Here is a 21,743-nt window from a genome sequence, read left to right as displayed (position 1 = left end):
ACGTAAGCCCTTATCTACACTTACCTTTCCTTTCCACATTTCATTTACTCAATGTTTATGAGTACGTTAATTTTTCATTTATATATATAGATATATATACATACATATATATGTTTTTTTTCTAACAAAGGGAACAACCTTGAACTTGTAACTGATCCAGAATTTAAAAACTGATTTTTAATTACCTGTGTCTGCGTAATTCTTAGCCAAAGAAGTAATACCCTTGATCATTTTCTTTTTTTTTTCAATTTTTTATCTTGAAGAGAGAGAGCATGCTCACGAGCAAGGGAGAGGAGCAGGAGAGAGAGAGAGAGAAAGAGAATCCAAGCAGGCTCCAGGCTCTGAGCTGTCAGCACAGAGCCTGACACGGGGCTCGAACTCACAAACTGCAAGATCATGACCTGAGCTGAAGTCGGACACTTAACCAACTGAGCCACCCAGGTGCCCCACAATCCATTTATTTCTTAATGGGCATCAACGTTTTTAATTTTTATTAATAATATGTCCTGCCTCACCACATACGTTCATAATTGGACAGTCCTTCATTCTCTATTTATATTTCTTAAATGGTTCTAACATTGATCCACTGATGATAATAAATTTCAATCTTTAAATCCAAAATAAGAACATGACCTTTATATATTTCTCACATCTGTCCATAAGATCATTTCCAAAAGAGGGATTGAACTAATTATGTTTTGTGTTGGATCTCAGAGTTTTAGATACTTATTTTTACCATCCATGACTTGTATACCACCAACCATCATCCCTGGTCCATGTTTGGGTTTCTTTTCTTTTCTTTTTTTTTCTCTTTATTTGTGTCTATATTTGTTATCCATTGCATCATTAGTTGTCTGACAATAATAAAAAATTAGATGACTTACAAAACAACCTCAAGGGCAAGATGCTTGAATGTCCCTAGCATCTGCCTATACACCCATTTCCCACATGGACTATGTTTCTTCTGTTAATCAATCTCAATGTTGCACATCATCAATCAACATGTTTTATATCCTATTCGTTATTGGACAATAGTCAACTTTTTTACTAATGTAATAATTTTTAATAATACTGTACAAGCCCTTAAACAAATGACCTGAATGAAAACGAGATCTTGGCTGGTACTCACTTTAGTCTCTTCTCTGACACAGAGGCTAGGTGATAATCTTGATCGCGCGTAAACAGAAATCAGCTCCAGCCTCCCTTCTGAAGAGTACGAAGCAAAGAAGGTGCTAGAAAGATTGAGACATCCTCTCTATTGATCAGACTTTCCACCATTCATATACAAAGTCATTTAGGTATTTATTAACTTATAATAACATTTATTTCTTTTTCTCTTAATATTAATCAAACATAAAACTTATACACGACTCAGTAACCTCCACTTATCACTGCAGATAATAAAATGCTGAGACAATATTCCCATTAATACATACTTTTCTGATTCGTTTTCTTAGTCACTTGGGTATTTATTATTTTATAGTGTTACTTCCTTCTTTTTCTCTTGGCAAATGAACCACTTGAACTCACCACTAACTCAAAGCAAGAACACATACTATTACATATCATCATCTGTATTCTCCCTACCCAAAATGTAACCCCCTTGATCTCTTTATTAATGAAATCCAGTGGTTCCAAGCTATATTCATAGTAATTCTTGCCTCACCACATATTTTCATAGTTGGATATGCCTCACTCTTTTCATCTTTATGCACTGACGTATTTGTTCCCCTCATTTACTGATTAAAATAAAAGCAAAATGGTGGCACCTGGGTGGCTCAGTTGGCCGAGTGCCTGACTTAGGCTCAGGTCACGATCTCACCACTCGTGAGTTCAAGCCCCGCGCCAGGCTCTGTGCTGACAGCTCAGAGCCTGGAGCCTGCTTGGGATTCTGTGACTCTGTCCCTCTCCGCCCCTCCCCTGCTCTCTCTCTCTCTCTCACTCTCTCTCAAAAATAAATAAATACTTTAAAAAATTTAATTAAAAAAAAGAAATAAAGGCAAAATCCACAAAGCACCAAAGACTAAGAACAAGATCCTTGACTATTACTGTAATCTATATATAGGCTCACTCCCACAGGTATAAACGCTTCAATCCCTTTTTGCACAGGACCTCAGTACATCATAGATGTGTTGATCGTAAGGTATAGATCAGAATGCATTCCATTCGCATCATTGGTCCATGGTTTGCCTTTTTCGTGTAATTTGCGTATTTATATATCTAGACCACTCCCATCAGAACTAAGACACTGACTATTACTTCCATCTCCTATGTGCTTCGTCCTCATAACAAAAATAGTTTATGACTTTATCAGTTAAAGAGTGTTTAGGGAGACACTGAAATAGAAATTTAAAGAGTTATAAAAAGGAATGACATGGATTCGATCTATTTTTAAAATCATCCCAAGTAGGGGAGATGGGTGGGGGATGGGAGAAAGAGGTGATGAGGATTAAGGAGGGCACGCGTTGTGATGAGCCCAGGATGACGTATGGAGGTGCTGAATCACTATGCTGTACCCCTGAAGCTAATACTACGCTGTACATTAACTAGCTGGAATTTAAATAAAAACTTAAAAAATAAAATAAAATCATCCCAAGTAATACTAAATCAAAGTAATCATAAACTTTAGGGGCACCCGGGTGGCTTAGTTGGTTAACCATCTGATTCTTGATTTCAGATCAGGTTATGATCTCATGGTTCATGAGATCGAGTCCTGCATTGGGCTCTGTGCTGACAGATGGAGCCTGCTTGGGATTCTTTCTTCCTCTCTCTCTCTGCCCCTTCCCCACTCATTCTCCCTCTCTCTCTCTCAAAATAAATAAGTAAACATTTTTTAAAAATTAATCATAAACGTTGGTTCCTCATCATTGGAGTCTACACAGAATGTGTAATCAGTTCAGGTGCATCCGTTTGCAGAGCATAAAGATGATGTTAAAAGAATGAGCTATTTTCTCCATTGAATCATGCTTTCTCCTTTCATTTACTTGAAGTTTCAGATATTTATTAATTAATGTATCTATTACCTTGCTCATTGTTTTTCATTATTATTACTATTATTATTATTATTATTATTACTTAGATTCAAGTGTGAAATTGAGTGATTCAACACCTCCCTACAACACTGGGTGCTCATTGCAGGAGCACTCCTTAATCCCCATCACCTATTTTACTCACCCCCCGCCCCCATCACCTCCTCCCTGGTAACCACCAGTGTGTTCTCTGTAGTTAAGAGTCTGTTTCTTAGTCTTCCTCTCTTTTTTGTCTTAATAAAATAAACCTGGTACTTACCACTGATCCAAAGCAAAGGCATTAACTATTACATACATCTGACTTAAAGCAGTGATTCTCAAACCATTGTTTCTAAATGATGCATTATCAGTGTGCGAACATATTTGCAATGCAGATCCTTGAATCGCCCCCCCCCCCACCTTGAATCCCGCCAAAGCAGAAATGCTGAGGGTGGGACTGGAAATCTATAGTTTAACCACTCTTGCAGGTGATTTTGGTGCTCACTCAAGTGAGTTGTAGTACGCCAACCCAGAGGGGTTAACCTTTAACCTACTGATTTCTTAATATACTGCAATGTTTCCCAATTGTATAAACAAAAATGTCAACCTTGCCAACATTTTTCCCAATTAATCCAGCATTAATTACTCTCTTCATCTATTTACCTATGTACCTACCTATCTGTCATCTACTGGTTTTGTTCATTTATTCCCTTAGAATAATGCAATAAATTCCCAGGATTCCATCATTAGATTCTTCCAAATTACTGTCTAGCTATAGATTTATTCTCGCGGATGTAATATACCAAATCTCCTTTTGAAATGAACTTCAATAGTACAGAAGTGACTTAACCACAAGACACATTCAGAATGCATTCCATTCACACCATTGGCCCTTGCTTGGCTCTTTTTTTTTTTCAAGTTTTTATACAAATTCCAATTAGTTAACATATAGTGTAATATTAGTTTCAGGAGTAGAGTTTAGTGATTCATCACTTACATAGAACACCCAATGCTCATCCCAACAGGTGCCCTCCTTAATACCCATCACCCATTTAGCCTATCTCCCCACCCACCTCCCCTCCAGCAACCCTCAGTTTGTTCTCTAGAGTTAAGAGTATGTTTTATAGTTTGCCTCTTTGTTTTTGTCCCCCATGCTCATCTGTCTCATTTCTTAAATTCCACAAATGAATGAGATCATATGGTATTTGTCTTTCTCTGATTGACCTATTTCACTTAGCATAGTACACTATAGATCCATCCATGTTGTTGCAAATAGAAAATTTTCATGCTTCCCCTATTTCTCAATTAAAAAATGAAAACAAAAACACCTGCAAGCCAAAGACAGCACAGAACGTGAACATCAACAATTGCACACCTCTGTCCACACATCCCTTCTGATGAGGTGTAAACGCCTTCATAAATTTTTAATGGACTTCTGTTCCTTAGAAATGGATTGGTGATGATGTTAGTTTCATTACATATGCTATAGCTATTCCACATTTGGCCCTATTTTCCCTTCCTTCATTCATACATTTTTAGTTATTATTGCATTGATTAATTTTTAATAAGCAGTCAATATTTGTGAAACTCAAAAGCCCAAGAATAATATTCTTGAATGTCTCTAACTACTGCTTATAGGACCATTTATCACAGAAGCAATGGACTAGATTTCTTTTTGCACTGGATTTGCATTGGATCACAAAGTTGTAGATCAGCCTTCTTCAACCTTGCCTCACATGCTACTGGCCCTCAGTATTGGTCCAGATATCACTCTTTTTCTTCACTGAATTATAATTTTGTTAGAGATTAATTCACTAATTCACTAAGAAAAAATACCCATGAGATTATTAAAAATAGCTTTAATACCCCTAACTTCGGTACATAAAATCATTTTCTACAGGGAAAATAGTCAAGATCTACTTTGCTAACTGACCTCAGTATTGAGTATGGATTAGCCAACATGCTCATTTCAAACTCTTTATCATTAGTGCACGGTTGGCATGAACTAATCTGTAACATCTGTCTATAGAATTATTTCCCCGAGCAATTCATTTCTTTCATTAACGGACCTCAATGTGTTGTATATGGATTAATAAACACAACGCTTCACGTTAATGGCATTCGGGGGCAATGGTTGGCATTCGCTGATTATATTTCACATTTTTAATACCACAGTGAATACCCTTAAACAAGCCTCCCAAACTGAGAGAACACTGACTCTTACTTCTCTTGATTTCCACTCTCTAACACATAGATGCAGCCATAGAACTTGTGATCATGGAAGATGCTTAAATCAACTTGAGTGCGTCCACTCTGCAGAGAACAGAGCAGATGATAACAAAAAGCTAGACACCTAATTTCCACTGGTCTTTGCATTCCATCTTTCATTTAGTGGGTCATTTCGGGAATCTGCAGTTGGGAGAAATGTTTATTTAACTTCTCCTAATAAAAGAACAATAATGACCTTGCCGCTGACATGGATTATGAACATTGCCAATTACTATTTAACACGACAGCTATACAATCCTTAGCAACACCTCTGTATCATTTACTATTGGTGGATGGGAGTGTGTTTTCAATATATATTAATAGCATTTCTTGTCTCACTACACAGTTTTGTAATTGGACAATGCTTCATGACCTTAATCTTTGCTTGTTTATACATTATTGATTATCTCCTTGATCTGATTATAAAAATAGAGAATGCATGAACATAAACCCAAAACATGATCCCTTTAAATTCATGGTATCTGTCTAATGGTATCGCTTCACAAAGGGCACTGGACTAGATTGCCTTTCATTTGGACCTCAGAGTTCCAGACATGTATTCATCGTATAGGACTCATACGCCACCAGTGGTCATCATCGATCCATTATTGTCCCTCTTTTCCTTCATTCAGTTGTACGTTATTTATCGACTAATTCAATAATTCACTATAATAATTTCAAGACCCTCTTATTCACAAAAACACAAAAAGAGGCTTAATATCTCTAATCTGTCTGTAAGATCATTTTCACTCTCATATAGGAGACAAATAGGATCGATGTATCGCTCTCATTAATTAGTGTTTTTCGTGTATGCATTAATCAATACAATCAACCCCTATTAATGAATAGAATCAATTCCATAGTCGCCCCCACTTGATTACGATTTGTACTTTTTAATGATATATAGTCAACACCTTAAAAAAAAAAAAGGACACTAGAAAGACAAACACTTCAACCACTACTCACATTGGTCTCTATGCTCCAAACACACGTATGCAATCAGAAAGCATGTAACCATGGAAGCACCTGTATCAGCGTGAGTGCGTCAATTCCGAGGAGTACAGAGCAGAGCAGACGATAAAGGAAACTGGGACCTTATCCCATTGCCTCTTGCGAACCACATTTCATTTACTTAGTCATTCAGGTACCTGTAAAATGTTCATGATGTAGATTTTTGTTCTCTTAACAGAGGAAACAAACTCGAGACTAACCCAGGAAATACAACTGACTCTTACTTATCAGAGTTTATATGATCCTTAGGCAAAGATTCATTCATTTCTTCGGAGGCATCAGTGTCTTTTTTCATTGTTATTAGTAATATTTCTTGCCTCACCCATGTTGGGCAATGTGTAATATTCTTCTTCTTTCTCTATTTTTTATTTGTTTAATGGTCCCATCATTGATCCACTAGTAATAATAAAATCCAAATCTATGAACCCAAATAAAAACATGATTTTTGTATATTTCTGATATCTGTCTATAGTATCATTTCCAAGAAAGGAACTCAACTAACTATGTTTTGTGTTGGACCTTGGAGCTCCAGACACTCATTTTTCCTAATTAACATGCTACCAGTTGTGATCATTGGTCTATACTGGAATGTCTTTTTCTTCATTCATTTCTACGTTTATACTGAATAGGCTATTAATTCATTGCTAATAATATAATTAATATATGATTTCCAAACCCAACAAAAAGATATTTGAATATTCTGATCATAGTCCATAGAATCATTTCCCACATGGACTAACTATATCTCTTTGAGTAATCAACTTTAAGGTTGATTGGTTAACATATTCCGTTATTGAAGAATTAATATAATATTTCATATTATATTTACATGTGGACATCAATAAATTTTTATTATATTTATTCCATTTTAATACTACCATAAATACCTTTAAACAAATGACCCAATGTCTACGGCCATACCACCCTGAACGTGCCCGATCTCGTCTGATCTCGGAAGCTAAGCAGGGTCGGGCCTGGTTAGTACTTGGATGGGAAACAAATGACCCAAACGAAGACTAGAACTTTGACCATTACTCACCTTGGTCTCTTGACAATCTTTACCATGACAGAAGCTGAAATCTCCTTGGGGCATCTGTTCTGAAGAGTAGCCAGCAGAGAAAATGATAAAAAGACTGAGACATTCTCTCCACTGATTCATTATTTCTAGCCGTCATATACATGGTCATTTGGGTATTTATTTATTAATGGTAACATTTAGGTTATTTTCATCTTAACAAATTACACATCAGAGTTCTGACTCAGAGAAGTAATGATTACTTATCATAGTCTATATCAGCCTTAGTCAAAGATGCAGTACACTTAATCCATTTAATATCAATTTCAATTCATATTAGTGTTATTTCCCATACTATACATTTTAAGAATGAACACTACTTGAGTCTCTTCCTCCTTATTTTAATTTATACATTTATTTACTCCTTCATAATAAGGTTTTTGTGAAATTCACGAACCCAAGGACCAAGAACAAGATCTTTGTATAATCTTGACAAGTGTCTATTGAACCACGTCAAACAAAAGGAATGGACATCAGATATGACTCATTCGCCACCAGTGATCATCAGTGGTCCAGCCTTGACTTTCCCTTTCCTTCCTTCTGTCTTTATTTGTTTATTCCTCGATTCATCAATTCACTGATAACAATAAAATAAATATCTATCTATCACAAATACTCAAGGACAAGAGCCTTAATGTCCCTAATGTCTATCTATAGGATCATTCACCTCACTGAATATGCCTCCTTCATTAAATATCTTCACTGATACAAATACCTGTTAATCAACAGAACATTGCATATCAAGTCCATATTTATCCTCAAAGCACTGGCTAGGCCTCTTTGAATATACTTAATACCATTTCACAATGTTACAATGAACGCTCTAAACAAACAACCCAAACCAAGAGATAGATTTGACTAGTCCTCACCTTGGTCTACATGCACCAACATAAGGACGACCAGTGGAGCCCCTGTTGACAGCCAAGTGCTTAATCAGTTCACGTGTGTCCACCTGAGGAATAAAAAGCAGAGCACATAACAAGATTGAGAGACACTCTGTTGATGTGACTATTTTAACTTCACTTAGTCTGTCACTTAGGAATATAGTACATCAGGGTCATATTTATTATTTTCTCTAAACAAACGAGGCAGTATCAAACTTGACACAGACTAAGAATGAGAATGTTGACTGTGATTTACTGTCTCTATCATTCTTAGCCAAAGAGGTAAGACACTGGAAACACTTACATTTCTTAATAAACTTCAATATTCTCAATAAACGTTACTAATTTTTACAAAGAATAGACATGCTTCGCCCTCTTAATCTCATTTACACTTACAGATTGATTGTACTTTTAGCCATTTATTACAGTAGAATCAAAAGTCATGAAAATAAACCAATAAAAGGGCCTTCCCCCCCCCCCCAACATCGGTACATAAGACCGCTTCCCACAGAAGAGACTTTATTTGGTTTTTTAATTGGGCCTCAGAGTTTCAGACACGTAATATTCATCATCCATGACTCATACGCCACCACCTATCATCATTGGTCCAGATCTAGGCTTCTTTTTCTTCATTCTCATGTATGTAACTTCACTAATTCCTTAACCTATTAATGATAATTTTTAAAACCCTGGGATTCACAAAGATCCAATAATAAAAGCAGTGAATATTCTACGTCTGCCTATAGGATCATCATCATCAACACTTCACATATGCGTTAGCAAATGTTATAGCCCATATTTATCGGTTCCCGTGTTTAGTGTTTTAAATTAAATTTCACACTTTTAACAATACAGTGAATAGCTTTTTTAAAGAAAAAAACTGCTTGGGGCGCCCGGGTGGCTCAGTCCATTGAGCAACTAACTTCGGCTCAGGTCCTGATCTCACAGTTCATGGGTTCGAGCCCCATGTTGGGCTCTGTGCTGACAGCTCGGAGCCTAGAGCCTGCTTCGGATTCTGTCTCCCTCTCTCTCTGCCCCTCCCCCGCTGGTGCTCTGTCTCTCTCTCAAAAATAGTAAACATTTAAAAAAAATTTTTTAATAAATAAATAGAAATTAAAAACTGCTTAAACAAATACAAGAACTGTAACCTTTACTCACATTCATCCCCATGGCCCGAACACACAGGAAATCACAGACCTTTTGACCGTGAAAAATCTGAATCAGCTGGAATGTGTTGATTCTGAGGAGTGTAACCCAGAGCGGACAATTAAAAACTGAAACTTCTCTACTAGTCTTATTTTCCTCATTTCATCTTTCCAGCTGCCTGGGTATTATTTTTTAACAACATGTATACATATGAAATTATAAGCATATATATCACAAAATTAACACCCACAACCTGAGAATGACCCAGGCTTACAAAATTGAACATTGCTTCTCAGTGTCAGCATCTACCTGCTAACATCTAAGAGCTAACACCTTTGGTCCGTTTATTTCTCAGCCTGCATCAGGTTCCTTGGTTTGTATTAACAGAATTCCTTGCCTCACCAAATATATTCACAGTGGATAAGTCTTCGTCCTCTATTTATTTAGAGATTTTTTTATTGGTTCTGTCACTGATCCATTTAGGTTAATAATGTAGAAATCCATGAATCCAAAATGACAAGAACCATTTCTTTGCATATTCCTAACATCGAACCATAGGATCATCTGAAAAAAGAGGAAATTGGCTAGATTTCCCTTTGTGGTGGACCTCAGACTTCCAGACACGTAGCATTCATCGTGTAGGACTCCTACGCCACCAGCTGTCATCATCGGTCCAGGACTGGTCCACTTTGTCCTTTTCACCTCCATTTGTTCCTATGTTACTTCACCAATCTATTCATAGTAACTAAATAAGGATCTATGAATCTCAAAAAGCAAGGACAAAAGCCTTCAGTATTTCTATCATTTTTCTTGAGAATCAGTGCTTAATTAAATACACTTCTTCATTAACCATCCTCATTGCGGTAATGGTAGGTTGATCAACATAATGTCTCATACAGCTTCGACTTTGTCACTGGGCCATAGTTGGCCTTTTTTCTTATATTAAAGACTTTGTAAATAATTCCAGTGACACCCTGAACAAACCCTCCCAACCAAGACAAGAAATTTGATGATTACGCACGTTGGACTTCATGCTCCCACACAAGAGGCTACCCTGGAGTGCCTAAACATGGTGATGCTTAAATCGGCTCAGGTGTTTTCTTTCTGAGAAGCACAAAGCAAAGTAGGTATAAACAAGACTGAAACATGATGTCCATCGTTCTGCACATTCCACGTTACATCGAGTCAATCATTTGGAAATACACCAATTTAGAATAATGTTTATTATTTTTTTATTAAAAAAATGAGTAACCTCCTACTTGCTATAGACCCAGAATGAGAACTTCTCTATCACTGTTCACTAAAGAGGTGAGGCCCATGAGCCATTCATTCTCCTTAATGGGATTTACTTGAATAGCTTCTATTGCCTCACCACGTATACTGAGTGCATATGCTCCACGTGCCTCATTTTGACTTATTAATATTTGTACCTTGATTCTTGAATTGATCCATTGATAGTAAAACAATCAAAATTCAAGAAAACAATCTAAGAAAACAGTCCCTTTATATTCCTAAAATCGTCCATAGAAGAATTTCAAGCGGAGGTAAGAGACCGTATTTCCTTTCCTGTTGGACCTCAGAGTTCCAGACACGTAGTATTCATCGTCCATGACTCCTACGCCACCAGCCGTCATCACTGGTCCATATTTCAGTCTCTTCCTCTTCATTTTCTGGATGTTATTTCATTAATGGCTGAATTCACTAATATTAATTTTGAAAACCCTAAGATTCACCACAAAAATGAATAAGGGACCTTGAATATTCCATATCTGTCCATAGATTCATCTATCATATTGATATCTCTCTCTCATTCATTAGTCTTAGTCTATCATAAATGGGTTCATAAACATAATACTTGGTAATACTTCCATATTTATCATTGGCCATGGCTAGCCTTTTGAATTCTATTCATTGTATTAACAATACAGTAAATACCCCCATTTTTAAAGCCTGTCACATGAAAACATGAACTTTACTACTCATGTTGGGCTATGCACACCTGGAACACAGGTGCAACCACAGGGACTGTGACCATTGAAGAATTCTTCGACCAGCCTGAGTATGCCCATCCTGGGGAATAGAAAACAGAGTATGTGATATATGAGACCTGATCTGAAACGATTCTTCTTTTCCACATTTCATTCATCCTATCATTTAGATATTTATTAATTTTCTTTCTGTGAACCAAAGGAACAACCTCAGATTCGAGACTGACCTAAAAACTCAAACTGACTCTTACGTACGAGTTTTTATGACCCTTGGTCAAAGAGGTGACACTGTTGATACGTTTATTCCTTAAGGGGCATCGGTGTTTTCAATCTGTAGTAACAATTCTTGCCTTACCACATACATTTACAGCTGGACAATGCTTCACTCTCTTTTTCTTTATCTATTTGTTTATATTTCACTAGTGGTTCTATTATTGATCCACTTATAATAATAAATCTAAATTGATAAAGACCAGAGTAAGAACATGATCTTTGTATGTTTCTAGTACGTGTCTACAGGAGCACGTCCAAAAGGGGGATCTGACTAATTATGTCTTGTGTTGGACCTTAGTACTCCAGGCACATATTATTTACCATCCATATGCACGTGCCACCAGTTGCCATCAGTGGCTCTGGTTTGGATGTCTTTTTCTTCATTCATGTCTGCATTGCTATCAAATAAATCATTAAGCCGTTAATAATAATAAAATAAACACGTGATTCCCAAAATCCAAGAAGATCCTTTCCAATGTCTAAAATCTCTCCAGAGAACCGGGGCGCCTGGGTGGCTCTGTCGGTTAAGCATCTGACTTTGGCTCAAGTCACGATCTCACAGTTTGTGAGTTTGAGCCCCGCATCGGGCTCTGTGCTGACAGCTCAGAGCCTGGAGCCGGCTTCGGATTCTGTGTCTTCCTCTCTCTGCCCTCCCTCCCTTGCACACGTGCTCGCTCTCTCTCTCTCTCTCTCTTTCTCAAAAATAAATAAAACATTAAAAATTTTTAAAAATAAAATAAAATCTCTCTGTACAGTCATTTCCCACATAGACTGATTCTATTTCATTAATTTCATTAACAGGCCTCTATGTCGCACTTCACTGATGAATCAATATCATGTTTTGTATCATATTTCTCACTGGGACATAGTTAACTTCTTCAAATTATGTTCCATACTTTTTAATAATTCAATGTATACCTTTTAACAAATGGCCCAATCTAAGATGACTTCTTTGACCGGTACGCACCTTGGTCTCTCTCCAACACTGAAGCAACATGTCGATCTTGATCAGAGCAGAAGCTAAAATCAGCCTGGGGTTCCATTCTGAATAGTACCAAGTAGAAAAGACGATAACAAGATTGAGACATCCTTTCCATTGATCCATACTTTCCACCATTCATATAGGTAGTCATTTAGTTATTTATCAATGTATGGTAACATTTCTTTTTCCTTCTATAAAATAATCATCAAATGTCTAAGTTTCTCAGTTTAATAATCGACTTTTCTTATAAAGGTCTCACTTCTTAATTTAGGTAAAATTAGCTATTTAAAGTTACCAAACCATGAGGCACCTGGGTGGCTCAGTGGTTAAGCATCTGACTCTTGATTTTGGCTCAGGTCAAGATCTCACAGTTCATGAGATTGAGCCCCATGCCATCGGCATAGAACCTGCTCGGGATTCTCTCTCTCCCTCTCTCTGCCCTTCCCTTGCTCACGCTCTCTTTTTCTCTCAAAATAAATAATCTTTAAAAATGATAATAATAATAAAAAATAAATTCAACAAAACAGCAGCACTTAGTATTTTCACAATATTGTGTAACCACCAACCACCTCTACCTAGTTTCAAAATACTTTCATGACTCCAAAATAAAATACCATATGCGTTAAGCAGTCTCTCCCTACTCGTCTGGGTCTCAGGCCCTGGCAACCACCAATCCTTATTCTCTCCCTGTGGATTCATGTGTTTGGGATATTTCATATAAGTGGAGTCGTGCACGACGTGACCCTCTCTGTCTGCCTTTTACCACTTAGCGTAATGTTTTCAAGGTATATCTGCATCACGGCATTGAAATTGTTTTTTATTTGAGTATAGTTGACACACAACTTTACATTTGTTTCAGGGGCAGAACACGTGATCCAATTTCTTTCTATCTCACGCTGTGCTCACCCCAAGTGTAGCTACGGCACAAAACTACTACGGTATCATCGACTATATTCCTTTTATTCCCATGACTCCATAATTAACTATCACTGATCACTGTCTACGTCATCCTTAGTCAAAAATATAAAATAGGGGCTCAGTTGGTGAAGCATCCGATTCTCGATTTCAGCTCAGGTCATGAACTCACGATTCCTGAGATCGAGCCCCAGAGTCGGGCTCTGCACTGACATGGTGAAGCCTGCTTGGGATTCACTCTCTCCCTCTCTGTCTGCCCCTCCCCAACTCGTGCTTTCTCTCTCTTTGTCTCTCTCTTTCTCTAAATAAATAAATAAATTAATTAATTAAATACACTGAATCCATTTATTATCCATTCTAACTTACAGTAGTATTATTTCTATCACTAAATTCTACTCCTGAAACATATTACACTGTATGTTAACTAGCTAGAATTTAAATAAAAATTTGAGGGCCACCTGGGTGGCTCAGTCGGTTGGGCATCTGACTTTTGAATTCAGCTAAGGTCATGATTTCATGATTCATGAGTTCAAGCCCTGCATCAGGCCCCACCTGCCTGGGATTCTCTCTCTGTCCCTCCCCTGCTCACTCATGCGTGCTCTTTCTCTCCCCCTCTCTTCCTCTCTCTCTCTCTCTCTCAAAATAAACAAACATAAATAATAAATAAATAAATAAATAAATAAATAAATAAATAAATATTTGAAGAAAAACTACTATTTCTCCCACAACTTGTTTTAATAATGAACAATACTTAACCTTCTTCATCTTTATTCATTCATAAATACATTTGCATAAAATGTATATTTATTATAAAATGTGTATTTTATAATATTTCTAGAAACTCATGAATAAGAACAAAGTCGTTGTATATCCCTGATATCTGTCTATGGGAACACTTTGAGCAGAGGAAACTGACTAGATATTTTTGTGTTGGATGGACCTCAGACTTCCAGACACGTAGCAGTCATCGTATGTGACTCATACGCCACCAGCTGTCATCATGGGTCCACACTCAGGTCTCCTTTTCTTCATTCTCATCTGCATTTGCTTGATGTCAATTTATTAAGCAATTAGTAACAATAAAACGAGTATCTGGGAATCACAAAACTCAAGGACAAGATCCTTAAGTATCCCTAGCATCTGCCTATTGAATCTTTACAGTTATTTGACTAATGATCCTCATTGTGGACAATATTGATTAGTTAACATGTTTCATGACAATGCCATATTTGCCATTGAGCTGTGTTTGGACTTCCTCAAATTTTTAATATGACACTGAATATCCTGTACAAAACACCTAAACTAGAAGGAGAATCTGACTGTCACTCACATTGGTCTCCATCCTCTTACACGCAAGGGGCATCCATGGAGCATCCGATCACGGCCAAACACCTAAGTGAGTTCAAGTGCATCCATGCTGAGGAATAATACAAAGCAGAACAGAAAACGACGAGACTGAGATACTCTCTATCGACCCACACATCCTATCTACATTCAGTGAGTCCTTTAGGAATACAGTGAATTGGGATCATATTTATTATTTTTCTCTTAAAAAATGGACAATATCAAGTCTAACACTAACACAGAATAGGAACTTTGGCTGTTCTTCGTGGTCTCTGTATCATTCTTAGCCAAAGAGTAAGACATGTGAACCACTTACGTTTTCTGTATATGTTAATGGCTTTTATCGCCTCACCATGTATATTAAGAGCAAACTTGCTTCACTCTCTTCATTTCAACTTATTTATACTTGTATACTGATTACCGCTTTGGGCTATTTTGTACAGCAAAATCAAAACTCATAAACACAAAACAAGAAAATTATTCTTTTCTTTTCCTAATATTTGTCTATGATATCATGGCAAAAAGAGGCAAGAGATGATCTTTCTTTTTATTGGACCTCAGAGTTTCAGACACGTAATATTCATCATCCATGACTCATACGCCACCAACTATCATCATTGGTCCAGATCTGGGCCTCCTTCCTCCTCATTCTCATCTGCATAAGGTAACTGCCCAATTCATGAATTCACTAATATTAACTCTTAAAACGCCGTGATTCACAAACACCCAAGGATAAGAGCAATGAATATTCTATATCTGCCTGTAGGATTATCTGCCACATTGATATATCTATTTCGTGAATGACCATCAAAGTTCCATATGTGGACTAATACTTATCACGCAGCAGATAAACCCCACATTTATCATTCATGATGGCTGGCATTTCTTATTATATTTCACACTTTTAATAATACAGTGAGTACCTGAAAATAAATTCTCAAAGACATGAACTTTAACTCTTACTCACGTTGGCCTCTATGCTCATTAGACAAGGCAACCACAGAGCTCGTGACCATGAAAGATGCTTCAACCCAACTTCACGCATGTACCTATTCTGAGGAGTACAGAGCAGAGAAGATGATAAAAGAAATTGAGGACTTCTCTAAACGGTCCTGTTTTCCTCATTTCATTTACTCATTCATAAAGGTATTTATTACTTTTCCTAATTTATACACATATAACAAACATAAATATAAATGCAATGTTATGATCCTTAGAAAAAGGGGTAACACCCTTGATCCGTTTATCTCTTAACCTCTATCAGTTTCTTCAGTTTACATTAATAGTAGTTCCTGCCTCACTACATATATATCCATGGTTGATAAGACTTCGTCCATGGTTTTATTTAGTTATAGATTTATTTATTGGTTCTATCATTGATCCATTCATTTATATTAATAATACAGAAATTCACGAATCCATGGTTACTAGAGCAATAACCTTGTATATTCCTAACATCAATCGTGTTGGACCTCAGACTTCCAGACACGTAGCAGTCATCGTATATGACTCATACGCCACCAGCTGTCATCATTGGTCCACGCTTGGATCTCTTTTTCTTTATTCGCATATACATTTTTTAAAAATTAACTCATCAGTTCATTACGGTAATTAAGTAACTAACTATGAATCACAAAAGCCCAAGGACAAGGGCCTTCGGTATCCCTATCATTTTTCTTTAGAATCATTGCCTCGTTAAAATGCCTCCCATTATTCATCCTCATTGTTGTACAAGTAGATTAATCAACATCATGTTTCATAAATTTCCAAATTCATGACTGGGTCATGACTGGTCTTTTCTCTTATATTGAATACTTTTTTTTAAATATTACAGAGAATCCCCTAAAGAAACCACCCAAAGTGAGATGAAAACATTGACTATTACTCACGTTGGTTTCCATGTTCCTACAGGCATACTATTTAAACCACCTTGGATGTGTCCATTCTAAAAAGTAGAAAGCAGAGTAGATAATAACATGATTGATACATTTTCTCTATTGATCCTTGTGTCTACATTTCATTACCCGGTAATTGAGCTGTATATTAATTTGGGGTAATATGCATTTTACTTTTTATCGAGAAAAACATTGAGCTTTCCATTAACCCAGAACAAGAATATTGGCCATTGTTTATATTATCTATAACATCATTATCTAGAGGTAACACCTTGAACTATTTCTCTCTTATTCTTGTCTTACTACATTTTTCATAACTGTACAATGCTTCACCCCTTCATCTTCTTTTATATATATTTCTATATTGATCTTTTTGTTGATTCACTTACTACAATAGAATCAAAATTCATGAACATAAGGACCCCCAAACAAGATCTTTGTGAAATCCTAAAATTGTCTATAGGATCATTTCCAACAGAGATAATCAACTAGATTTCGTTTTACGCTGGACCTCAGAGTTCCAGACACGTAATCATCAACCATGAGTCATACGCCACCAGCCATCATCATTGGTCCACCTTTGGCCTTTTTTTCCATGTTTATCTACCTTTGTTTATTAATTAATTCATCAAGTAATAAATAATAAAATAAATACCTATAAGTAAAAAAAAGAAAAAAAAAACCCTAGACTACAGGCCTTGAATAGTCCTATCTGTCCATACAATCATTTACTATATCAATATATGTTCTTGATTAATCACCCTCAAAGTTTCATATGGGGATTAATCAATATAATGCAATGCAATATCAATTCCATATTTATCAATGGACCATGGGTGGCTTTCTTTTATTATATTTCATAACTTTCAAATACAAAGTATACACCCATAAAAACTCACATTTCTATACACCAAACACACAGAGACAAGCAGACGCCTTGTGACCATGGAAGAATCCTTAAATTAGCTCCAGGGCATCCACTCTGAGAAGTGCAAAACACAGAAGGTGATATTAAAAAAAAAAAAAAAAAAAAAAAACCTTAGACCTTATTTTCTTTGGCTTTGCATTCCACGTTTCATTTACTCAACCACTTAGGTATTTCTTAAGTTACATATTTTACAATCCTTTCCTTATTCATGTTTATTTGTATTTGATTATTGATTCTTTCACTTCTCTATACTAAAAGAATTAAAATCCATGAATACAAGGAACAAGAACATGATCCTTGTCTGTTACTAACACCTGTCAATATGGTCACTTGCAACAGAGAAAAGAGACTAGATTTCTTATTTTGTTGGACCTCAGAGTTCCCGACACGTAGTATTCATCATCCATGACTCCTACGCCACCAGTGGTCATCATTGGTCCAGAACTGGCCCTCTTTTTCTTCACTCACTTCTACATTTATCAGTGATTATCAATAAATCCATAACTATAAAATATCTATGAATCAAAAACACTTGAAAATAAGACCCCCAAGTATCCCTAACATCTGTCCATAGAATCACTGCCACCTCCTTGAATATATATTTTATCAATCATCTACCATGTTGCAAACACTGTTTAATCAATATAATGTCTCATGTCAATTTCATATTTATCATGGGGCTGGCTTTTTTTATATATTTAAATATTTTTAATATTACAGTCAACATGCTAAACAAATCAGCAAAAATAAGATAAGAACTTTGTACTCACGCTGGTCTCCATCTCCTACATATAGAGCCTGTAACCATGGCAGATGGCTTTCATCACCTTGGTGTGCCCACTCTGAGAAGTACAAAGCAGACAGAACAGAAAAATAAACCAAAAAAAACAAAACAAAACAAAAAACTGAGACACAATCTCTCCACCTCTCTATGCAATCCTTGCATTTAACCTCTTATTTAGTGAGTAATTTAGGCATTAATTATTTGGTGGTAATATGTATTAATATTTCTCTTAAGAAAGTGAGTATTGGGGGTGCCTGGGGTGGCTCAGTCAGTTGGGCGGCCGACTTCGGCTCAGGTCATGATCTCACACTCTTGAGTTCAAGCTCCGCGTGGGCTCTGAAGGCTCAGAGCCTGGATCCTGCTTCGGATTCTGTGTCTCCCTGTCTCTCTGCCCCTCCCCCACTCACACTCTGTCTCTCAAAAATAAATAAACATTAAAAAAAAAAAAAAAGGCGAACGTCAAATCTGCCACTGAGCCAGAACAGGAACAATGATGGTTACTTGTACTTCCTGTATCATCATTAGCCAAAGAAGTAACACCTTTGAACCATGTCTTCTTAAGCAGCTCAGTGTTTTCAACATATATTAATAGATTCTCTTCCTTCATGACACATTTTCATAATTCGCCAATGTTTTGCTTATTCATATTTATTTCTATTTGTTTATTGGCTAGTTATAATTTTAATATAGCCAATAATAATAACAGAACCAGAATCCGTGTGCACAGAGGCCAAGAACATGATCCTTGTATATTCTTAACATCTGCCTATAGGATCATTAACAAAAGAGGCAGTAGACTAGATTTCCCTATGTGTTGGACCTCAGAGTTCCAGACACGTATCATTCATCATGCGTGATTCATACGGCACCAGCCTCATCATCGATCCAAGCTTGGGCCTCTTTTTCTTCATTGCCATCAATATTTATTAACTAATTTACAATTCCCTGGTGATAATAAAACAGATACCTATGAATTAAAAAAATAAATAAAAAGAACTAAATGTCCCTTCCATCTGCCCTATACTATCAAATGTCCTTCCATCCGCCCATACAATCACTTACCACATCAGTATATTTCTTATATTAATTATCTTCAATGTGTCATACATGGTTTATCAACACATTGTCTCATATAATAGCATATATATACCCAATATCATTGGGCCTCAGTTGGCTTTCTCTGCTCGTACAAAATACATCTTATTAAGGCACTTTTTAAAAAGTAACCATTCAAACTAAAACCCCTATAACCATTACTCACATTAGTGTCTGTGTTCCTGACAATGGAGGCAACCACAGAGAATCAGCTTAACTGCATCCATTCTGAGGAGTACAAAGCAGGAGAAATGATTTTAAAAATTGAGACAGTCTCTCCATTCAGCCTTGCTTTCACACTTCATTCACTCATTCATTTGATTATTATTTTTTCATAATATTTACACATTCTCCCCTTAACAAAATGAACAACCTCACCCATGAGACTGGTCTGTAGCAACAAAAGTGACCGTGATTAATCAGTGCCTGTATGATCCCTGCACAGAGATAACACAGTTGGTCCATTAATTCTTAATGGACTTCTGTGATTTCAATTCATATTAATAGTATTTCTTGCCTCACCACATTTTTTTTTTGGAGTTTAACAATGCTTCTTCTTTTTATATTTACTGATTTATATATTTCTTTATGGTTCTATCATTGATCCATTTATAAATATGAAATCAAAACTATGTACATGTAGGAAAAGAACAAAATCCTGTGTACTCCTTACATCTGTCCACGGAATTATTTCCAACAGGAGGAACACACTATATTTCTTATTGGTTGGACCTCAGAGTTTCAGACACATAATATTCATCATCCGTGATTCATACGCCACCAGTGGTCATCATTGGTCCAGAACTGGCCCTCTTCTTCTCCACTCGTTTCCACATTTGCTTATTGATTAATTCCTCATTTCATTAATAATTAAGTAAATAACTCTGAATCACAAAACCTTAAGAATAATAGTCTTAAGTATCTGTAATATCTACCTACAGGATCATTTACCACATTGATGATATCTCTCATTAATCATTCTGAATTTTGCCATTGTCAACACACTGCTCATGGCAATGCCGTATTTACACTAGTCCATGGTTGGCCTTCTTGGACCTTTAAAAACCTCTCAGACCAAGACCAAGATTTGACGATACTCACACTGGTCTCTATGCTCCTAGGCAACAAACAGCTCATGACCATGGAGATGCTTCAACTGGCCTGGCACATCCATTCTGAGAGTACAAAAACAGATGATAAAAAGACTGAAATATTCTCTCCATCCATTATCCTTACATGCCCCCTTGCATTTAACTTGTCATTTAGATATGTATTAAACTGTGATGCTTTTTTTCTTGAGATAACAAACAACATTGAACAAGGCCCTGACCAAACAAGAAAATGGGCTATTATTTACACTGTACATATATTAACCTTAGCCAAAGAGATAATACCTTTAGGACGTTTACTTCCTAATGGAATTCAGTGTTTTCAATATATAAATATTATTTCTGATGTTGCCATATATTTTCATAACTGGACAAGGCTTCACTTTCTTGCTTTATTTATGGACTTGTTTGATTCTTTTTGTTGATCCCTTCACAATAATAGAATCAAATTCCATGAACACACAAACTAAGAACAAGAACCTTAAATATTCTTAGCATCTGTCCATTGGATCATTTCCAGTAGAAGGTATAGACCAGATTTCGTATCGTGCTGGACCTCAGAGTTCCAGTTTCTTAGTATCCACCATCCAGGACTCATACTCCACCAATCATCATCATTGGTCCAGGATTGGCCTTCACTATGTTCAGCCATATGTACATGTCTAAGTGATTAATTCATCAATTCCCTAATAATAATAAAATGCCTAAAGGTCATGTAAACTTGAGACAAGATCCTTGGATATCTCTAATATTTCTGTACAGAATTACATCTCCCCGACCTCCCTGATATATATCTTTCACTAGTTGTCCACAATGTTTCCTGTATAGATTAATATGATACTTCATATTCACCCCATTTTACTATTTCACTGTGACCAAACTACACCTCTGTAAATAAAGGGAGTTTTAAATCAACTGTGACTCAAAATTCAAATCGAATAATACGTTTTCCATTCATTAATTGAATAATTAACTGTGAAAATGAATAAAATCGTTTTGCTTTCTTCTCTTTAATTGACCACAGATGTGCTCAACTGG

At 36.4% G+C, this 21,743-nt stretch overlaps 1 long non-coding RNA gene, 14 other non-coding genes and 1 pseudogene across 51 annotated transcripts in view; all 16 read right to left on the bottom strand.

The window, feature by feature from the left end:
- The window catches only part of LOC106989217 (uncharacterized), a 112,635-nt gene that overhangs the window by 43,450 nt on the left and 47,442 nt on the right, over positions 1-21,743 (bottom strand). For 29 of the 37 annotated variants that reach the window (XR_008299681.1, XR_008299703.1, XR_008299686.1 and 26 more), the window contains 14 exons: positions 20,698-20,771; positions 19,763-19,824; positions 18,488-18,559; positions 17,689-17,771; positions 16,784-16,839; positions 15,862-15,948; positions 14,881-14,967; positions 12,621-12,697; positions 11,372-11,462; positions 10,414-10,492; positions 9,405-9,486; positions 8,232-8,314; positions 7,327-7,385; positions 6,243-6,424 (listed from right to left, as the gene is read on the bottom strand). This is a non-coding gene — a long non-coding RNA (uncharacterized LOC106989217). Of the gene's footprint in view, positions 1-4,383; positions 6,425-7,326; positions 7,386-8,231; positions 8,315-9,404; positions 9,487-10,413; positions 10,497-11,371; positions 11,463-12,620; positions 12,698-14,880; positions 14,968-15,857; positions 15,949-16,783; positions 16,840-17,688; positions 17,772-18,487; positions 18,560-19,762; positions 19,825-20,697; positions 20,772-21,743 lie in introns of all 37 variants that reach the window. The other 8 variants (XR_008299674.1, XR_008299693.1, XR_008299669.1 and 5 more) reach the window with 8 other exon arrangements.
- On the bottom strand, positions 704-777 carry LOC113601665 (small nucleolar RNA SNORD113/SNORD114 family). The gene has a single exon (XR_003422955.1). It is a non-coding gene; the product is annotated as a small nucleolar RNA SNORD113/SNORD114 family (small nucleolar RNA).
- LOC113601624 (small nucleolar RNA SNORD113/SNORD114 family) lies at positions 5,810-5,881 on the bottom strand. Its single transcript, XR_003422916.1, has one exon. It is a non-coding gene; the product is annotated as a small nucleolar RNA SNORD113/SNORD114 family (small nucleolar RNA).
- LOC113601673 (uncharacterized) lies at positions 6,801-6,868 on the bottom strand (annotated as a pseudogene).
- LOC113601669 (small nucleolar RNA SNORD113/SNORD114 family) lies at positions 7,806-7,877 on the bottom strand. Its single transcript, XR_003422958.1, has one exon. It is a non-coding gene; the product is annotated as a small nucleolar RNA SNORD113/SNORD114 family (small nucleolar RNA).
- LOC113601636 (small nucleolar RNA SNORD113/SNORD114 family) lies at positions 8,782-8,856 on the bottom strand. Its single transcript, XR_003422928.1, has one exon. It is a non-coding gene; the product is annotated as a small nucleolar RNA SNORD113/SNORD114 family (small nucleolar RNA).
- On the bottom strand, positions 9,994-10,068 carry LOC113601634 (small nucleolar RNA SNORD113/SNORD114 family). Its single transcript, XR_003422926.1, has one exon. It is a non-coding gene; the product is annotated as a small nucleolar RNA SNORD113/SNORD114 family (small nucleolar RNA).
- Positions 10,962-11,036, bottom strand: LOC113601628 (small nucleolar RNA SNORD113/SNORD114 family). Its single transcript, XR_003422920.1, has one exon. It is a non-coding gene; the product is annotated as a small nucleolar RNA SNORD113/SNORD114 family (small nucleolar RNA).
- Positions 14,485-14,559, bottom strand: LOC113601631 (small nucleolar RNA SNORD113/SNORD114 family). The gene has a single exon (XR_003422923.1). It is a non-coding gene; the product is annotated as a small nucleolar RNA SNORD113/SNORD114 family (small nucleolar RNA).
- LOC113601620 (small nucleolar RNA SNORD113/SNORD114 family) lies at positions 15,445-15,519 on the bottom strand. The gene has a single exon (XR_003422912.1). It is a non-coding gene; the product is annotated as a small nucleolar RNA SNORD113/SNORD114 family (small nucleolar RNA).
- Positions 16,361-16,435, bottom strand: LOC113601619 (small nucleolar RNA SNORD113/SNORD114 family). The gene has a single exon (XR_003422911.1). It is a non-coding gene; the product is annotated as a small nucleolar RNA SNORD113/SNORD114 family (small nucleolar RNA).
- LOC113601637 (small nucleolar RNA SNORD113/SNORD114 family) lies at positions 17,295-17,366 on the bottom strand. The gene has a single exon (XR_003422929.1). It is a non-coding gene; the product is annotated as a small nucleolar RNA SNORD113/SNORD114 family (small nucleolar RNA).
- LOC113601621 (small nucleolar RNA SNORD113/SNORD114 family) lies at positions 18,084-18,158 on the bottom strand. The gene has a single exon (XR_003422913.1). It is a non-coding gene; the product is annotated as a small nucleolar RNA SNORD113/SNORD114 family (small nucleolar RNA).
- On the bottom strand, positions 19,316-19,389 carry LOC113601643 (small nucleolar RNA SNORD113/SNORD114 family). Its single transcript, XR_003422934.1, has one exon. It is a non-coding gene; the product is annotated as a small nucleolar RNA SNORD113/SNORD114 family (small nucleolar RNA).
- On the bottom strand, positions 20,323-20,397 carry LOC113601618 (small nucleolar RNA SNORD113/SNORD114 family). Its single transcript, XR_003422910.1, has one exon. It is a non-coding gene; the product is annotated as a small nucleolar RNA SNORD113/SNORD114 family (small nucleolar RNA).
- LOC113601641 (small nucleolar RNA SNORD113/SNORD114 family) lies at positions 21,256-21,330 on the bottom strand. Its single transcript, XR_003422932.1, has one exon. It is a non-coding gene; the product is annotated as a small nucleolar RNA SNORD113/SNORD114 family (small nucleolar RNA).

Source organism: Acinonyx jubatus, chromosome B3, assembly GCF_027475565.1.
Source record: "Acinonyx jubatus isolate Ajub_Pintada_27869175 chromosome B3, VMU_Ajub_asm_v1.0, whole genome shotgun sequence".
Taxonomy (NCBI): Eukaryota; Metazoa; Chordata; class Mammalia; order Carnivora; family Felidae; genus Acinonyx; species Acinonyx jubatus.
This window is presented reverse-complemented; position numbering and strand designations above follow the sequence as displayed.